The sequence below is a fragment of the Heterocephalus glaber genome, unplaced genomic scaffold (assembly GCF_053883595.1).
Source record: "Heterocephalus glaber isolate CG9 unplaced genomic scaffold, H.glaber_assembly_v1.0 deba00001452, whole genome shotgun sequence".
In the NCBI taxonomy this organism is placed as follows: Eukaryota; Metazoa; Chordata; class Mammalia; order Rodentia; family Bathyergidae; genus Heterocephalus; species Heterocephalus glaber.
In genome coordinates this window covers 2,572,514-2,592,547 of record NW_028258302.1, presented here as the reverse complement: position 1 = coordinate 2,592,547, position 20,034 = coordinate 2,572,514, and the positions used below count along the sequence as shown (strand labels likewise).

The 20,034-nt window shown below is 46.3% G+C and overlaps 1 protein-coding gene across 9 annotated transcripts in view; it reads right to left on the bottom strand.

Annotated features, from left to right (window-relative positions):
- The window catches only part of Hivep3 (HIVEP zinc finger 3), a 466,671-nt gene that overhangs the window by 75,554 nt on the left and 371,083 nt on the right, over positions 1-20,034 (bottom strand). For all 9 annotated transcript variants that reach the window (XM_004871808.4, XM_087214964.1, XM_087214967.1 and 6 more), the window contains one exon: positions 12,720-12,913. The gene's annotated coding sequence lies outside the window, so the exon portion shown is untranslated. The remainder of the gene's footprint in view (positions 1-12,719; positions 12,914-20,034) is intronic.

The following is a 20,034-nucleotide window of genomic DNA, read 5'->3' as shown; positions in this document are numbered from 1 at the left end:
GGCTTTGGAGGGGAGACATGGGTGCCAAAGGCCACCAGCTCTGGTCCTGCTTTTCTCCAGAAAGGGTCCCATTTATCAGATGACCTCAAAGCTCAAGAGGGGGTACAGGCTCCCAGGGCTTGGTTGGTTCTAATCTATGGGTGCAGACAGAGGCTACCCTCACTCAACCCCTTGCCTGTCTAACCCAGACATGCTTTCAGCAGGGCAGTGGCTCCTATCAGGAACCCCCAACAAGCACAGTAGGGCTAAGAACTCTTTGGTCATATGCTCTTTGTGCATGCATCGATTAATTAGTTAATTCTCTTTTTGCCTTTTTGCAATTTTAATTGGCTTTATTCCACAGAGGATCTGTCAACCCAGGGGAAGTGGAAGACTAAAGCTCTGCCAGAAGGGACTGGAGAAGGTGCATAAATTGGTGATAAAATCTCAGATTCAGCATGCACCTTCCTGGAAGCCAAAGAAGGGCAGCATGATGAGTTTGACAATCCCAGTGTCTTGATGATAAACAGGCCAGTTCCTCAATAAAAGCAAAGCTCTTCCTGCCACTAAGAGTTGAAAGAAATTTCTCTCTTGCTGTTTTAAGCAGGGAGCCATTCATAAAGTCACACCCGCCCCATGTTTCCCTAGGCTCTGATAAACCATTTCTGAGCCAGGCACCAGGCTCTCTTAGGGCCTAAGAATGCCCAGTGGGCCCATACTTTAGGTCATTAGCTGTTGTTTTATTTAATTAAATAAATTACTATTAAAGAATTTCATCCACGTTCCCCTAAAATTACCTGATACACTACCAGTGGTCTATGTCATACATGTGAGAAATAAGTACCACCCCCATCCCAGATGCATTGGGACGCCCAACACTTTGTGAATAGCCCAGCCTGCCTACTGATTCCCATGGAGGAACCACTCAATTTCTGACAGATGACACTGGGTCCCAGGTAGGGGATGGCACTACCCCAAGATCACAAGGCTAGTGACAGGGCGGGTGTTAGGACCCAGCTTTGCTTTCCTCACTGCCCCATAAACCCAAATAGACAAATGCCACCTAAGATGGGAAGTCACTAAAGGAAAGAACCATGGGCAGAGAGGAATGGGGTCTCATACCACTCCATGGCAAGCCTTGTGATAAGCCCAGAACCCTGCACTCTGCCTGGCACTTCATAAATGCCAAGAAACATTTTCAGATGGCAATATGAGTGCAGGATGATGGCCAGTGTGAGAAAAGAGAAGGAACCTGAGCTTGTGGGGGCAGGGCAGGAGTTTCTACAATATTTGTCAAGTCTTTTTTTAAAGCAGGGCGATGAGTTCATGGGTATTCATTATATCATTGTCTATTTCATTGCCATATGGCTAACATACTTTACAACCTTTATATGTGTGTTAAATACAAGCAAACACCATAACTCCTTTAACAAAGGTGTTTTCTTCTGCTATCATATCACTCTGGACCTCATCTCAAGTGGCTTTAGCCGAAGTGGACGAAGCAGCTCTGATTTCCAAGACTGCTACACCCCAGCGGGGGTCTTTTCAGCCTGCCGCTTGTGCCTCCATTCCCAGAGCCTGTGTCAATCAGGGGTGAATCTGAGTAGGATGTGGCTGACCAAGGGGGAGTCCATCTCCGGGGGGCGACAGCGTCACTGTTGACTCATCAAAATCAAGCCAGGCCTGGGAGGATGCTTGGAGATCCCCACCTGGAACTGTGTGGTCCCACTGATGGGTGCCATGAGGAAAGGACAAGGAGCATTCCTGTAAAACTAAGCCACCAACCAACACCTTTGTTCCCCAGGCAGAAAGGGCATGTTGGTAAATAAATCTTGCATGCAACAGACAATTTCATTCAATGAAATAAGGAGAGGGCCTACTTGGAGACTGCCAAGATAGATCCATAAAATCACAGAGTCTCAGGGTTTGAAGGGACTTCAGAGCCCTGGCCTGAGCTCCCTACAAGACTCAAGCCTTCCTTAAGGGCCGCTCTCAGGTGGCTATGAACTACTTGGGGCAGCAGCAATTACTCTTTTCCCTTTCTTTCTTTCTTTCTTTCTTTCTTTCTTTCTTTCTTTCTTTCTTTCTTTCTTTCTTTCTTTCTTTCCTTCTTTTTGTTCTTCTTGTTCCTTTCTTCTCTTCCCCTGTGCTCCCTTTCCCTCCCCTCTCCCCTCCTCTCCTTTCCTTCCCTCCCCCTCTCCTTTCCTCCCCTCCCCTTGTCCTCTCCTTCCCTCTCCCTCTCCTCCCTTCCCTCCCCTCTCTCTATCACTGGCAGTGGGTTAAAGTTGGGGAGGCATTTTTTTTTTTTTTTTTACAAAAATTGTTTCACCTTATATGCATTTCTCTGCACCTGGATTTTCTCATAGATAATGTATCTAGGTGAAAGGCCAATTTTTTGGTAGAGCAGTTAGCATGTACCAGACAGTTATAAGCATATCACACACATCAATTCAGTTTCACCTCCTAACAAGGTATAGGGCAGACACTATTAAAACCTTTACTCTATTGAACAGGTGAGTCATGTGAAATAGTTGGTAAGTGGTGGGATCCAGAACCCCGGCAGTCTGTCTCCAGGTCCTCTACACCTAGCCAGTGTACCATATTGCCTTTCTGAACAGACCCAAGATCTGTCTCATCCTTGCTAGTAGCTGAACAGGCATGGTTTAGATAGAACACCTTTGACTTTTTCTACTGTTGAGTCTAATTTTTTAGATTTTGCAATAAATATCCTTTGTACATGTATCTTTACAGACTGTTCTTATTGTTCTATAAGCCAGATTCCCAGAAATGGGATCATGGGTCAAAGAATTTATGTTTTGGGTTAAAATAGGTATGGGTTCTATTGTTCGAGGTATCGTTCTACTAATGACTATGTGATTTATCACTCACTGGTTTTGATTCTGTCCCGAGGACCACACCTCTGATCCTTTTTCTCTAGGACAATCCTGGCAGGTTGAGAACAAAGAACTCTACCTCCTTAGAGCTGTTTCTCTGACAACATGGCTGTGTGTCCCCTGGTCCAGATGTGCCTCAGGATGCAGCACCCTCAGGAGTGAGTTGGCCTGTGGCCCTTCCTCTCACTGAAAGACATACTCAGGGAGGGATGGTATGTTTCCTAACTCCACCAATTTAGGAGAGAGCCAAGTAGGTGGGATTCTGAGTCCTGATCTTCAGGTCCCCCAAATCACATATGGCTTCATGAGAAAGAGGCCCTGTAGGAGATGCCAGTGACCAGTCAAACTCTGCCCCCATAGGATAAAACAGAACACATTCTTCTATTGAGGAGACACCAATGATTTTGGAGACGAGCAGGCTTTCCAGCACCTCCTAGTTCAATGTCTTTACAATAGTACCCTGGTGGGAAATGCCCAAGCCAGGCTCACCCACTGGGTGGTGACAGCACTCCTGCAGCTGGGAGCATGGGCACAGAGGGTGGGGGTGCATTTCTCCAGCTCCCTCTGCCCGCTGGCTCCTAGGAACCGTCTTACTAGAAAGGCGTAGTGTAAATATTTTGCTAAGCAGCCAAGAGAGGAAACTTACCCAGGCTGAGCTGCCCGTTGCTGGGCACTGGCCATGGACACAATGCTCAATGAGGGCCATTATCTGGGAAGGGAGGGCTGTTTGTTCCGCTACAGGACGGTGCCAGAACCCAGAGCCACCAGGCTTGCCACTCAGGCTGCCACACAGAAGAGTCTCCTTGCACTCAGCAGACTTTGTGGTTATGCAATGCTGGGCCAGGAGGTTAACTCTCCCCGGCCAGGAGCCAGGCCTTGTTCCTTCCTGCCTGAGCATGTCCATCTGAAAATGCTCAAAATCGAGGGCCTCACTATTTGCAAAATATGCTTAGGCCCTGAACCTGCTGGTCTGTTCCAAAGGGCATAGTGTTGAGGAGCTGCTGTGCCTCTGGCTTCCACCTACCCAGGCCAGGGCTCTGGCTACAGCGTTGCACTTGGCCCTTGCCGTACTCCGCCTCATTTCCCCTTCTTCCTGTGTCACTGGTACTGGTCTAGGTCTTGTCCTAAGGACCACCCCGTGTCTTCCAAGTCTTTACTAATCCTTAGGCCCCACTGACCTTAGCTGAAATAGTTTTCATGCCATAAGCAATCTTGGAGGTAGCTATCCAAATGGCCTGTTTTCTAGATGAGGCATGGGAAAGCTGACTAACCGGAGAAGGGTCCATGTGAGCACTGGGTTTCCTTTCCAAACTGCTTCTCTTAGGCCTCATGCCCCATCTGTCAGTGAACCATGCTGGCTACACCTGAGACCACAGTCAGTATCCAACCACTCCCTATGGCCTCTGCAGCTGTCACCTGGTCTGCAACTTTTTTACCCCCGACGATGTCCTCAGCCTCCTGGCAGCCCTGTGCTGCTGTCCTTCCCTCCTGCAGGTGGTCTCCACACAATAGGCAGGGTCAGCCAGGGGACATTCGGTCCACATCTCCGCCCAGATCTCTGACCTTGGATGATCCACCTCCCCCCCACCCCCCCAGCCTCCTCTTCCCACCTGGGCCTCTAGTCACACTGGCTTCCTGGCTGTTCTCACCAGACAGGATCCTGCCTCAGTCCAAGTGCCCTGCCCAGATACCTACAGTGCTGGCTCTGCCACCTCCCACAGCCTTTTGCCCAATGCCACCTCTAGGTCCATCCTCAGGTCCTGACTTAAACATCACCATGACTAACCAGCCCAGCACCTCCATTCCTTTCCCAAATGTCACCTTGTCACTTACTGCATATTTTACTTAAGGAAAAGACCATGAATGCATTTATATTAATTTTATATACACTTACAGCTTCAATAGCTTATAAATGTGTGTGTGTGTGTGTGTGAGCGCGTGCACGTGTAGTTTATTACTTTCCCCACTAGAACATAATCCCAATGCAATTTATGTTTTGTCACCTGGAATGATGCTTGACATCTTGTGTCTAAATGGGGCTGAATTGAGAATGATCCACCTCTCTGAGGGTGGATGATGGTGGTGGCAGTATCATTGTGACTGGTGTGTGTCAGGAGTCAGGGGAGGGGAGAGTATGGCACACACCTGACATCAACTTCTGCAGAAGGCTGTGCCGATGCCATATTTTTAGGGCCCGGTGGGTAAACACCCAGACACCTGGGCCTCAGTGTCCTCTCAATCCAAGCCCTGCTTCAAAATAGCAAAGTCACACTGACGGCCAAAAGAAGCCACTGAGACTGGGATGCTTTGAGAACCCAGGCACGCCAGCAGCTCCCCTTAGGCACTTAAACTTCCAAGTTCAGGAATCTCTGTGTGTTCAAAGGCCTCCAGTGGGTGAGTTGTAGGCCCTGCTGCACATGGCCTCAGGGCTTAGTGCCTTTGAATAAGCTTTGTTCTTGACTATAAATGTCTGTTGCATGAATAGAGGGGCGAGAGGGCAAGGGGAAGGGGCTAGGATGGACACAGGAGAGGAGGATGAAGACATGGCTGCCAGATGAGCCCAAGGATGGGCGCCAATGGAGCGCAAGCATAGGCAAGATGGCAGGGCCTGTCCTGACAGGTGGGTGGGAAAGTTCCAGCCTGCACTTGCATTCACACGCCTGCCTCCGTGCTGGTCAGGAGCACGCATCCAGGAAAACAGAAACTGGTGATTTCAGTGTTGTGATGATTAACATTTTTATTTACCCATGGAAGGATTTCTTTTAGGTTGGCTGGCTTTATTCTAAAGAGGGGCCAAAGTAAGTTCCCTATGTAACCTGCAGCTCAAATTTCCCTTTTCTTGGTCTTCCCACTTCTGCCTTCTCTGCTCTGGCCTCTCTGACTCGCACCGGAGTGTCATCTCCCAGACATGTGTACATGTGTGCTCCTTCCTTCCTCAGCCTTTGCTCTTTAATCCTCTCCTCTCCTCTCCTTTCCTCTCCCCTCCCTCTGCCCTCTGTCCCTGCCTCTCTGTTCAGCACCCTGAGGCTTACCCTCCCTATTCAGGGCACCTTGGCTTGGCTGTCCCACTGTTGTCCCAAGTTCAGTCTGCTTAGCATCAAATTCACCTTCTCCTGCCTCTGCCTTGGGACCACTGTGCTCACAGACCTCCAGACTTGCATTCCCAGAGTTCTCCTCAGGCTCACTCTCCTGGGTCCCATTCCCCCCCCGCCCCATATTCTTGCCACCTGCCCCACACCTTCCCTCATTTGTTCAGTAGTTACCCCCAACCACCTGTGCACCAGGCAGGTTGGCTGGGCAGACGGGCCATTCACCATGGCCTGTCTCTCATTCATCTGTGGCACCTGCAGGACCATCCCTGCCCTGATTTAGAGAGGAAGCCTATTCTAGAACTGGTCGATTCCACATATGTAAGTAGCCAGTATAGCCCTGGGGCAAGTCACTTGCCATGTCTGAGTTTGGGTGTCCTCTTCTCTTTGAGATTATTCATTCCTATACTCCTTCTCCCCAGTCTGGCTAGAAAGGACCATCAACCTTCTTGCTACAGGTGACATCAATCTGAACAGTACTTATGATCTTTACCCATGATCCTGTCACAGTCCCCTTCCTCCTGCCTGTACCTCAACCCCCTTGGGCCTCCTAGCCTCCAGTCTGGGACAGGGCCCTAAATCTGCATATTAAAGAAGCACCCCAGGTTAATTCTATTGTGGGGGTTGTGGATCATGCTTGAATAAAATCCAAACTCCCTCACCACTGCCAACACTGAAGGTTCCTTACCCTCCTTGCCAGACATAGACCCTGTCTGTCATCCATGGAGGTCTCAACTGTAGCCAGGCCGGCCTGACCATTTATGGACCTGAGGCCAGAACAGGTCTGCCTTTCTCTGGCCAGTGCCCCAGCATGGAGCGCATTCTTGGTCCTGTCTCCCTGAAAGTCTCTTTCCCACCCTACAGTGTCCATTTCAAATGCCTTCTCTTCCTGACATGAAGCTCAAAAATGTCACTTGCCATGAGTACCCTAATAAGCTCACAGCCTGCCTCCTGCCCAGGCTGCTGGCTGGATTGTCACCAACTCCCATACCAGCTTTCTAATCACTGTGAGCTCCCTGAGGGCAGCTGTCCATCTTGCAGACCTTGGCGTTCAGTAACACTTGCTCACTGTGCACCCATAGTCACCCTCAGTCATGGGGGCTGCAGAGAGGACAGGCAGAGTCCCTGTCTGGAGGGAAGCTGCCCAAGCTAGAGACAAAGAGATGATCACACAGATTTTCGAGCAAGGGTGCCTGATGCCACAGAGGAGGGGCCTGCAGGACAGGAGGGGTAATCCAGAGAGGGAACAGCAGGTGAAGAGGATTCCTGTGCAGGCAGGGCATTCCACACACGAGTGGGGATGGGGAGGATGAGGTTGGACTGGGAATGCAGAGGTAAGGTTCTGGGTCCATCCTGAAGACTGGAGGGTAGGAAATCCAGCCACCTTTTGTACATAGTTTTTTCTGGAATGGAGCCATGCCCATCTTTATATATGTTCTATGGCTGCTTTCACACTGGGGCAGCAAAGTTGCAAGAGAGACTGTGAGACTTGCAAAGCTTAAAATATATACTTTGTATTCATTTAGAGGATAAATTTGTAAGTGATGGGTGGATTTTCAGCAGGTGACAGCAGGGTCTTGTGTCTTACCCTCCTGTCTTTGAGGGATAGTGTAGGGATGGGGTGGGGCAGATGAGCGGCTGGAAGGAGAGTTGTTAGGGTGCTGGTACAATTTTCCATGTAGGGGACAGATATCTTTTTATGAGAAGAGAGTATTATGAGTTGCTATTGCCCATCGCTAGCTCAGCCCTTTACACATATTTCTTCATTTAACCTGCACAGGAATGGCTTGCTATAGGTAGTGTTGTTACTCCCATCTCACTGATGTGGCTCAGATGGAGGAAGTAGCTTGTGCAAGGTCACACACCTAGTATGCCACAGAGCCGGGGCGCAAACCCAGTGCTCCAAACCTGAGTTGGGGCCCTGTGTGCCACACACAAAGTCCGAGGACGTCTGCTTGTCACCAGATGCCTTGGAGTCTCCCTGAGAATTCACAGAACACAAGTCTGCTGATGGAGAAAATCTGCTGTGTGTAGCGCCCGGCAGGAAGTGGGAGGCAGGAGTGAGGCTATTTTTGAGAAGCGACATGAAAAACCACGAAACTTCCTACCTGTCCTGTTTTGCTTCCATCTGTCCTCGGAAACAAGGCTGCCCCTTTCTTAGATAAAAAGGCGTTTCTTCCCACACAGTGGCTCAGCCATCGGTGCTCAGAGGCCGAGCACTAAGCTTAGCATACACCGGCTATTTTTAAAGAACTACACAAACAAACAGGGCTATGTAAATATGAAAAAAAATGAGGTCATCCTTTAAAATCTAAAAATGTCTCTTTTTTATGGGGGGAGTAGCAAACCCTCAGGAAGGCCTAGGGTGTTTTTATCCCCAGAGACCTTTTCAGCTCAAAGCCTCCCAAAGTCACCACCTTGGCTTTCCCTTCCCTGCACCCGCTGAGGGGCCGCCAGGTGGTTTTATTCCTGGCTCTTAGGGATTTGCCTTAAATGCCTAAAGCCACTGCCCAGTCCCAGTACCACTTCCTCGGGTCTCCATCCAAAGGGATGTGCAGGGCCTCCAGTGACAGCAAAGGCCCTTGGCACAGCTGTCAGGAGATACTTCTGTGCTTTCAGCTCCCTCTCAAACTCTCTGCACGTTTTAATCTTTCCCCATGCTCCCTTGCACCTCTTCCTCCATGTTGGCAGACGCAGTCATTCAAACAGCTGAACAGCTAAGTTTAGGTCCTCGCCAATGGCTAGGAGACATCACAGCCCTCAGGAGGAACTCACAGGGCTCTCTGTGCTGGCTAAGGACTTCTTCCACCCTTGACCCTGCTCCTGCCAGGACCCCACTGCCACCCAATGATTCTTGCCTTTATCAACAGCATCACTGCTCTTCTCCTTTCTGCCATCTCTCACCCAATCTTTCTCTCCAGCCTCCTCTGTTATCCTTAAACACTGAAATCAAGAGTCACCAATGTTTGCTAAAGCATGGTTTTCAAATTGTGTTCACAGAAATGCTTAAGAGCTCTTTCAATTATTACATGAGAATTTATTCTAAAAATATAGCTTGACTCCTATTACTACCAAACCAGAAAATGAACCTGCATATTCAGGTCACGTTGTGACCTATGGAACACAGCCAATGGGTAGGGCCAGCTTCACTTGGATTGTGTGGACCATGGAATAAGGTTTGGGTAGATCTTGAACTTCAGATCTTGAACTTCAGGATTGACATATGTTTTCCACCAGGAATACTGGGTTTGAGCCCTTTATTGGGCATCTTTGTGTGGTTGTCCTTGTTAAGTTCAGGACCATACACACTTACATCAAAACGCACAAGCAAGCATACACTGAAGCTTTCAGTGACAAGAGGATATATTATCACACAAGCATCATAAATGATTGTGGGGCTCCCTGTCTGACTTTTGTTTGTGATAAGAAGGAATTCAAGCAGTTGTTGGGTATCAGACTAGCGCTCCCTTCTACTCTCCCCTGAATATTCATGGCATGGAACTGAGGCTTGCTCCATGGCTGCAAGGTGTGCTGTTGAAAATCTGTCACCATCCATTGTGCAGCTGGGCCAGGCAAAGTAAGAAGGAGAAAGGAATACTGGACGGCTGCAGCTGACAGAGCAACACGATGGCCATCCAGGGCAGAGGTCAGCAGAGTTTATCTGGTTTCAAGGGACAGATGGTCTCAAGCAGCTGCAGATAAGGTGTAAGCACATGGTGTGACTGTGTTCCAGTAAAACTTTGCTTACAAAATCAGGTGGCAGCCTGGGTTAGACCCACAAGCCATAGTTTGTGGGTCCCTGGTCCAAAACCTTGTATTTCAATGCTTTTATGCATCAAAACAGAGTTATTACTTTGTTGATGGACTTTCATAAGTAAATGTTGAATACCTGAACTTGTAAAAAAATGTGTATTAATAAACTACTACCTTAACCTGATTTAACATTGGCATTCCATGCAAGATTTGATTTTTAAAAATGTCTTCTAGAAGGGCATGGTGGTCCACACCTGTAACTCCAGCATTTGGGAGGCTGAGACAGGAGAATCAAAAGTTTGAGGCCAGCCTGGGCTACACAGTGAGTGGACTACATAGGAAGACTGTCTCAAAAAAACAAACAAGCAAATAACCCCATACCCCTCAAAACAAAAAACAAAACCACCACCAACAAAACAAAAAAGGCTTCTGATAAATAATTTGAATACTACTAGCACGAGAAGTCTGCTGCTGACAAAATGCTTCCATGCCCATTTTCAGATTAGCTCTGTCCTCTGATCACTCATTCAGATGTGACATTTGTTCTACACAGAGTCCTAGTTCAGGCCCATCCTAAAGGAGGACTATGACCTCATGTTTCTTTGCCCTTAAATGACTCCAATAATTCTCCTGGGAATACAGATGCTCCCAAACCTCAAGTGGCCCTAACAGGCCTCGCCCCTCCCTGGCACAAGCGGAGCTATTAGCCTTGCACCTGCTGGCTTGGACCATGCTCCCTGCCCCCCACATACCACACATTTCCAACCTGGTGGGCCAGCCATGCCACAATCACCTGGGCTCTCCGGCAGCATTGAGTCAGCACCCCATTAACCATGGATGTGCGGTTCCCCTGGGAGAGCACGGGAAGGGGGAGGGGCAGATTTCTGACTGGAACTGGCAGCTCGTTTCCTGCTAGCAAGTCTCCTCCTCTACAGATTTCCCCTTGCAGCTGGCAGAGCTCATGCAGACAAAAGAGATTTGGGGTATCAAATTTGGGAGGACAAATTCCAGATCTAGGGAGGCTCTCTGGGGCTGTCCTCTCAGAGCTCTGCTTGCAGCCCTTAGAAGGTGTGTTCTGTTTCTAGACTAGTGTGAATGGCTATTGCATTCCTCAAGCAGTAAATCCAAAACTTGCCCTATGATTGCTAGGGGAGGAGACCCACACACAGAGGGGAACAAATGCAAAATCAAGGTACCAGGAAGTGTCTCAGGGTGCCAAGGAAAGGAACTCATTCATTATAAGGCACCATTGATTCCTATTAAAATGCAGATATTCTTAGGGAAGGGTCATCCCTGAAGTTATAACTGCCTTTCTTCAGGAGGCACCTTAATAGGAAAACAAAGTGGTAGATCTTTTGCAGCTAGAGGTTCTGCCCCTTACTAGCTGTGTGACTGTATTTAAATTACTAAATTTCTTTGTGCTCATTCCCTTATCTGTGCAAAAGGATCGATAGGCCCAGCCTTACTTGCAGGACTCAGATTATCTGTAAAGTGCCTGGTCCTGCATGCCACAAGGCTGGTCCCTTGACTTCACCCTGCTGCCGGGCCCTGTGTTAGGAGCAGGTGGCAGAGCATAGCAGATGTATCACAGGAAGACTGGTGGCTGAGCTGCCTGCATCAGTGGCAGAGGGTGGTGGGAAGGCTGCTCATGTGTGGGAAGCCCTTGCTAGGTGTCTGGCTGTGTTCTAGGGACCTCACCTGCATGTTCACAGCACCCCTGTGAGGCAGGAGCCACTGCTATCTTGTTTGGTGAGTGAGAAAACTAAGGCCAAAGAACAGAGCAACTTGCCTTTGAAACCAGTAAGTAGCGCACAAAACCAGTGTCTGTGGGAGCTGGGATTTGAACTCAGGGAAGATTCTATATAGCAACCACTCCCTGGAAATACCCCTCCCTGCAAATACCCCTCCCCCCTCAAAATGAGGCTCAAATGCCCAGTTCTTCCTAAGGATCAGGGAATGCTCCCTTCACCTCTGTGGGAGAATCCTGGTCAAGGCCCAAGGCTGTGGGGCTCAGGTGTGCTGCCAAGCCATGGGCAGAACCCAGGCCTTCACCACCCCACAGTCCATGCAGCTACACTCATGCCATTTCTGAGGTGGTTTCTGGCCTCAGGCCCTGCTCTGCACAGTGAGAAAACTTCTGCTCTCGGTAAAGGAGATGAGTCACTGCTCATGGCCAGCCAGGCTGGGAAACACCCTTTGGACGTCACAGTTGAGACCACAGACCCAGACACAGGATGGGGTGAGCACATCTAGAGCTGCCAGAAGCCCTGAGTATCAGAACTCTGGACTCCAGCATCCTCTATCCCCAGACACCTGATGGAGAGGGAATGGGTGTGCCAAGAAATCCACATTCCTTCTGTTTTCTTCTTAACAGGCATCCCTCTCCCATTCTGCCAGCTCCCAGGTGATCCTGATGCCATCAGTACCAGACAAAACTTCCTAGGCTCTATTACTGCCCTAATGAGCTTCTAACACTGCACACCTAAGCTGAACCACAGACTGAACATCTATCCTGAAACCACAGCATGTATCTGAGAAGCCAGAAATATGTAAACACATACTGGGGATGGGGCCCCACCAAGGCCAATCCAATCAGTATCTCCCGAGCAGGGCTCTGGTACTGGAATTTTGAGAATGCCCTAGATGATTCTAACATGTGCCCTGTGCGGGGAACCACGGCCCCCAGCCTGGCATTCTTCCAACTCTTCCACCAGGGGGCCCTGTGGAGCTGTTACTCTGCCCTCAAGGGCTGCTGCCTAGCTCCCCTGACTGGACAGTGTTGCATTTCTGGGAGATAGCATGGGGATCCATGGCAGGGAGGACACTGGGGGCTCACTCCTGATTAAGTGGTCCTGAAGACTGACAGATCACCTTTCCCAGAGACTCAAGGAAGGCAGTGATAATCATAATAACAACACCTTTTCAGTGGAAGAACAGAAACAAACTCACACTTGATCAAAATGGTCCTCCTAGTGAGCCAACCCAGCAACAGCTGGCTTCTTACCTGTGCTGAAGGCACCACTTCCGGTGACCAAAACTAAAACGCTCTTCTCTCTGGAAACCAGTGTTCATGTCCACTCCTGTTGAAGCTGCCTCACGCACGGTTCTTCCCTCTGCAGGCGAGAGCTTTCCTGGCCAGCGTCTCTTGAGGCTCCTCCATGAACTACTTCAAGGACTGCTGAGTTTATATCTCAGATCCTGTAGAGGTGGTTGAAAGTCATGGTCAATGAGTTTTCTCGTCAACTTCTTTAGACACAGAATGATTTCTGCTTGGTCCCAGCAGGCCAACACCCAACTCCTCCCAAGCTGGTTTTCTTTTTGCAGGTCTGATTCCCATATCTCTCAAGGAGATGGTGTAGTGACACTGGAATCCACTGTACTACCTTGTGCCCAACTCTGAACTTCCTGAGCCTGATGATTTTTCACCAGCACTGTTAGCAGGATTTTAAGAAGGCCCTCAAAACTCTTGCTACCCCATCCCCTGTATACAGTCCTACACAATCTCTGGGACTAGGGATACGCTAGATGATTAGGTTCAGTTATAGGGCAAAATTGACCTTCAAATAGGGAGGTTATCAGGGAATGAGCTAATCAGGAAAGCCCTAACAGGAAGAGTTTTGTCTGGCTAGTCAGAGATGAAACATCAAAGGGATTAGAATTAGGATTCAACATGCCTTGCTGGCTTGAAGATGGAGGAGTCATTTGGGAAGGACCTGGAAGCAGCTGGTAGAAGCATGAGAGCAATATCTCAGCTGACAACCAGGAAGGAAACAGAACCTTAGTCCTACAACCACAAGGAATTGGGTTTTGTCAATACCCAGAAGGAGCTTGGAAAAGCAGAATGTCCTTCAAAGTTTCCAGACACAAACTCAGCTTCCAAGACCCCTGTGTTAGCCTGAGTGAGTCCAGCCACTCCACACAGAGGTCTGACTAACAGAGCTAAGCTAACAAAGGGGTGTGGTGTTCAGCCACTAAGTGTGAAGTGGTTAAACAGCAAGAGAAAACTAATGCACCTGTACAAGTGACTGGATTGGGGCCTGGGTGAGGATTAAATATAGTAATAGACATAAGAGTACATTGTATTCCCCAATCACTGAACAAAACAAGGCGTTCAGAGCCAAGAGAACCCTGGGTCAGGGCAGGAGCTCAACAATGATTACTGAATGGATGGATGGATGAGTGAGCATCGGTTTTTAACAATTGACTTAGCAGTCTGTTGTTAGGGCTCAAATAAGAAAACTCAGAGGAGAGTGCTTCCTAAACCAGAAAATGTGAGTTGATTTTGTCATTTACAGCATGGCATGTCACATACACACTGTACCCTTTTGACTATGCTCCATTTGTTTGCTCCAGACAGTGTGATGGGATGGCTGAGAATGTAGTTTTCAGGGTTAGGACACCTGACTTGAAGCCCTGGCTCTTCTACTTATGACCTCAGTAGCTCTGGAAAGTTGCTGTGCCTGCAAAGGGGGCTAAGAATGGTGAGTACCTCCCAGGTTTTTCATGAGTCAGTTCTCATAAAGGGCCTAGAACAATGCCTCACATGTGATATGGCTCACATAATTGCTATACATTTTGTCTCCATGAAACTTGACAGTCTAGGACTGGCATCACCTATATACAGGCTTGGGGCATGGTCCCCTTGCTCCTTGGGCACTATGCTTTGCATTAACCTGATTTTGGAATGGTTAGTTCTGGGCAACCACATGATACTGCCGATTCCCATAAAACACACAGGGCACCCAAGCTCTTCTGCTATCCTTTGGCCACCATACCTGCCACTATGAAATCCAGCCAGTCCTGTCCCACAGCAAAGGACATCATCCTACTACCACACAGTGATGAAACTGGACTTGCTCCGTGGCTGTCATCTATCATTTCCTGATTCTGTCATCAAAACCATACAAAGATTTCACAACTCCACAATTCTCCATTATTTTCAGGTCTGACCTTACAATTTCCAATAGATGGCAATTATTAATTTAAAAAATGGTGATGCACTATTCTTCCCTCTGATGTTTCAGAACATACTGTACCACAAACAGAGCCCATAATTTCCTACCTCCAAGCCTTTGCTTGGGCAGTTTCTTCTTGTTGGAATATCATCCCCTCCCCCATAGCCATGTCTACCTGGCCCAATCCTGCTTATCTTCCCTCAGCTGTTTTAGTCACCTCCCACAAGGCTGGGCATGAGTTCTGCCTCCTGGAACACCCAATGCACATTTGCTGCACCTCTCCTAAGTCTAAGAAGGAGGAGGGAGAAGAGGGGAAGAGGATGAAAAAAGAATTAAGATGTATTACGTATGTGTAGCAACTCCCCATGATGAATGTAATCATTATGTAGGTGCTGCAAATATGTATTAATAATAAAAAAGAGTAACAATAGTGTCTGCTATGCACAAAGACACCATGAGCTTCAAATCCTTCCACACTGCAGGAAGCCCAAGTGGGGTCAGCATGACGCATTGCCAACCTCCGACACACAGTCAGGGCACAGAAGTCCTTTAGAACACAGTTTTGTGGTTCATTCATTTCACAGATGCACATTCAATGCTTATGTGGGTTGGACTGGATGGGAGGTACCAAGGATAAAAGATGACCAAGATGTAGCCCCCCTTTGAGGGGAATGCAGTGGAGTAGTCAGTCCATTTTCATGCTGTGTGTATGAGAGAAAGAGGAGGGAAAAAAAGGCAGGAATGGAATGTTCAAGAAATCACATGTCGTCCCAGTGACTGGAGCAGAGAAGCACTAATGGCTACTGAGGGAGGAGATGGGCAGGGAAGAAGAGGAGAAAGGCATCTGGACTAGACAGGAAGTGAAGTCACAGAATTGTTCTGATCCATAAGGTGATGCACTCAGGACAAGAGGTGTGGCTCAGGGTAGATAAGTCCAGGTGACAGCAGGGAGACTTCTGTGGGAGCTGCAGGAGTGAGACAGTCACTGATGCTGCATGTCAGAGAGCTGCCCCACCACACCTGTGTCCACAGTTCCCTGAAAATGTCACATGCAACTGAGGTTCTAGATGCCAAACTGAACCCATTTGTCTACCTCTTCTCCCTAAAACATGACTGAAATAAAAGAGGAATGTAAAAGGAGGACAGCTCCATAGTTGCTTGCTAGGAAGCCCAGGGAAACAGACAAGAGGGAGGGACAGAAGCCCTGCTCAGAGCCACGCTGACCTCACCTGGTCTGGTAGGGATGGCCCATGTGGCAAAGCAGGAGACCTGCTCAGAGGCAGAGGACCACAATCTAAGCATAAGAGAATCCTCTGGGTTTAAGTGGAGGGGAGGGAAGCTATTAAGAACAGAGAACATCCACCTTGTATGGCCTTCAGTTGCATGGCTTTACTATTTCAGAGGCCTCTAGCCTGGCAGACGACTTGATTGCTTATTACAGAAGCTTCCTGAAGAATGCATCCACTCTGAAGCAACAGTTTGTGCCCTAAGATTCTTTGCATCTCTTGCCTTGCCTTAAAACTCCTTCCCTCACTGTTTCCTCTCATCCCAGACTATTATGCCAAATGCCTTCACAGTCCTGAGCAAGCAACCACACTCCCATCCTCATCTGGAGGAAATTTCTCATCCTCAGTGAAGCCAACCTTGCCTCCTCCTCCCAGACATGCCAGGGCTCTGTGGAGCTGCTGTTTTCCCTTCCCCATGTGAGTGATGACCTGAGGTTGGTCTCACCGACGCATTTTTCTCGACAATATTTGGAGACCTGGTATTTAACAGTCTCTACAAAACAGGTGAGAAGCTTGGACTTGATAGCTCCCTTATTAACTGCTAGAGGGCAACAAGGTAAAGATCTTAGAACTTTGAGGAAAAAGAGTTAAAATTATTAAATCAATTACTCATCGAAGTCTCAAAGTGAAAGAGAGAAGCACTAAAATAGGATGCCACCCACTTATCTATTCCTAAAAAAAATTATTCAAGGAATTACTCCAAAAAAATAAAAACTGTATCAGAGTAAGTAATTCAAGAAAGGGCAAGACAAGATACACAAGGAACAGTGACGATAATAGAGTGAAGAAAAGTACAGTCACATCTAACAAATGTCCATAATCATGAGCTCATCTTGTTGGGAACTAGATGCCTTTTAATTCTTGACATGAATAGAGAAATATCTTTTACTGAAAGGTAACTATTTCTAAAAGAAAAGGAAGAAAACACCTCTTAAACTACTCTGTGTGTGTGGGGGGGGGGAGGACAAGAAGAACAAAGAAAATTCAGTTAATCTAGCAAGAGTTAGGAAACAAAAAAATTAAACAGAAAGGAGAAGATGTAATAAACAAAAGACATAAAATAAAATTACAAAATTAAGACCAGACATATTAATGAATACAATTAACATGAATACATTAAATCATTTTATTCTAACTTAAGAGACCAGGATGAGGGCTGGAGATTTAGCTCAGTGGTGCTGCACCTGCAAGCGCAAGGTCCTGAGTTTGATCCCCGGCACCAGAAAAAAAAAGAGACCAGGACGAGTAAAACAAAACAAAACAAAAATCAGGCTATTTGCCATTTTGAAGTAATACAATTAAAACAAATTGGCAAAGAAAGGTTGAAATTTAAAAAATAATGTAAAAAATGTTGTAACAAGCTAAGTGATAACAAAAAAGAATGCGGGAAAGTCAAAATTAATCTCAGACAAACTACAAAGTTAGATAAAGTGGGACATTTTATATTTCTAATTCTACAAAAAGATACACAAATCATGAGGCTTTACTCTCACCAGAGCAATAGGACCATAAAATATTTGAAATGATACGTTCTTACAACCACAAGAAAAAAAGGTAGAGCACCGAATGTCTTGAGCAGTATTAATAAGTGAATTGATAGGACAAGTCATCTCCAAAGAAGAATAGGGAGGATTTACAGATGTAGATAGTAAGCTTAACTTCACTCACTCAGGATATGGATGAAATACCTTTTCCTCAAATGTTCCCGTGCCAGGCTGCAAAAAGACCTCAGGTTCCAAAGGACACTGGCTGAATAGAATGTAGCCTCAGTTCTTGACAAAAAAATTAGAAATGAATGAATATCAAAAAATGAAAATAAATGCATAAACAATGCACATGAGTTTTAAAACGCTTTGATTTAAAGAGGACAGAGAAACTGCAATTGGAGAATTATAAATCGAGATTCCTAATTTTCAAAATTTCTGAAATGTAACTAAAGTTGCAGGGGAAAATACAAAACCTATATCCATTCATGATAAAGAGGAGCTGAAACTAAAGAGCAAAATCACAAATAAGTGCTACAAAAAATGATGTAAATAGAGATGAAAAACTTTTAAGAGGATTTGAACATAAATTTATGGGAGTGAATCTGCAAACTGATGATTTTCTAGAAATTATTAAACATAAAACTGAAGGAATGGGAGAAAAAGTTGATAGACCAATAACTACAGAAAAGACAGCGCCGTTGAAGAGGGAATTCCAAGTTAGCAGAGAAAGAATGGATTATTTAAGTAAAAGATCTGGGACAACTGGTTGGCTGTCTATTCATTCAACAAATGTTTACTAAATGCCTGCTATGTGTCAGGCACTGTCCTGGGCACCGGCAATGCAGCAGTGAACAGAACAGAAAAGACTGTTGTTCTTATGGGGCTGAGTGGCTAGCCAGGGGGTGCACAATAAAACAGGTGAGGTAAGTGGTGGGACAAATGGTGGTATGTGCCACAAAGAAAACGCAACAGCAAAATGGAAAACAGTAAAGGAGGGAGGAGAATGCTATTTTAAATAGGGTCCCTGTACCACACATACATACACACTTATATGGATTAAAGATGGCAACAACATAGAAGCAAACCGATCAAAGAATACCATAACTATGAGGATATTTGTATAACATAGCACTGGGAAATACCTTTAAAAGCCTGACCTGGACCCTAGTGCTCTTAAAAGAAAAGATTAAGGGCCGGGGATTTAGCTCAGTGGCATCGTGCCTGCCTCACAAGTGCAAGGTCGCTTGAGTTCAATCCCTGCACCAAAAAAAAGAAAGAAAGAAAGAAGGAAAGAAAGAAAGAAAGAAAGAAAGAAAGAAAAGAAAGAAAAGATTAACACATTTAACTACACAAAAATGTTAAGTACTACATATAACAAAAAACCCCTTCAGTAGTTCAAAACAAATGACAGACTGAATAAAAATATTTGGAGATTTTTGAATTTTTAAGAGGAGGTTCAATTTTTAGAATTCTAAAAATAAGAGGACTTAAATCTTTATTATTTACCCTATCAAGGTAACTATTTTGTCAGCCATGGCATGTTTGTGGTGGAATATTTGACAACAAAATGGGTATTAGGATATATTATAACATATAAAAGAGTTAATACCCATAATATGTAATAAGTGCCTACAAAACAATAAGAAAAAAACATATAACCAATAAAATGGAGAGAAGAAATAAATAATTATTTAAGTAATGAAATGTCTAATAAAAGGTATGTAAGTATGCTGACCTGATTAATCATTACAGGCATATGTTACAAGTCAGTATTACTGTTCCCCAACCGGTTAGCAAAAAGGAAAATGACAGCTGACAGCCATCAAGCGTTGGAGAGGCGTGGCCAAAGATTACATCCCAAACACTGCCACCAGGGTGTAGATTAGGAAACCATATTTACCAAAATTTACTTTGACCTGAATCTTCACAAGTGTACACACATCAACACACACAAACACACAAACACGAGGATGGATGATTGTTTCAGCACTGCCTTTAACAGTGCAAATGGAAACAGCCTTCAAGTCTATCTGCAGGGAACTAGGTGAATGAGTAAACAATAACAAGTCTACCCCGTGTAGCAGTAACAGGATAATAACTTTTCTTAATGAGAGATAAACATATACTTCTGCCAAGAATAGAGATTCATTTGACTTTTTCTGTGCATCAAGTACAAGCATAAGCACTCTTCACAGGTGGGCCCCTAGCTTCCCCCAGCCTGCAGAACGGAAGGCACTCGGCTGTCCTCCTTTCACATGAGTCTGTCCGAGGTGGGGCTGCAATGTGGTGGAGTTTGGAGCATGCATTTTCTTCTATATGCATTTCTATACTGTTCCTTCTTTTAAAACAATAAGCATGTTTCACTTTAACAATTTAAAAATGGTAGCACAGTATAGATACAAAGTAGAATGGGGGTTATCAGGAGCTAGGGACAAGAGGAATGAGAAGTTATTGCTTATGGGTACACTGCTTCATTTTACAAGATGAAAGGGTTCTGGAGGTGGGTGGTAGTAACGGAGGCACACTTGTATGAATGCATGTAACACCACTGAACTGTACACTTAAAATGGTTAAGATGGTAAGTGTAATAC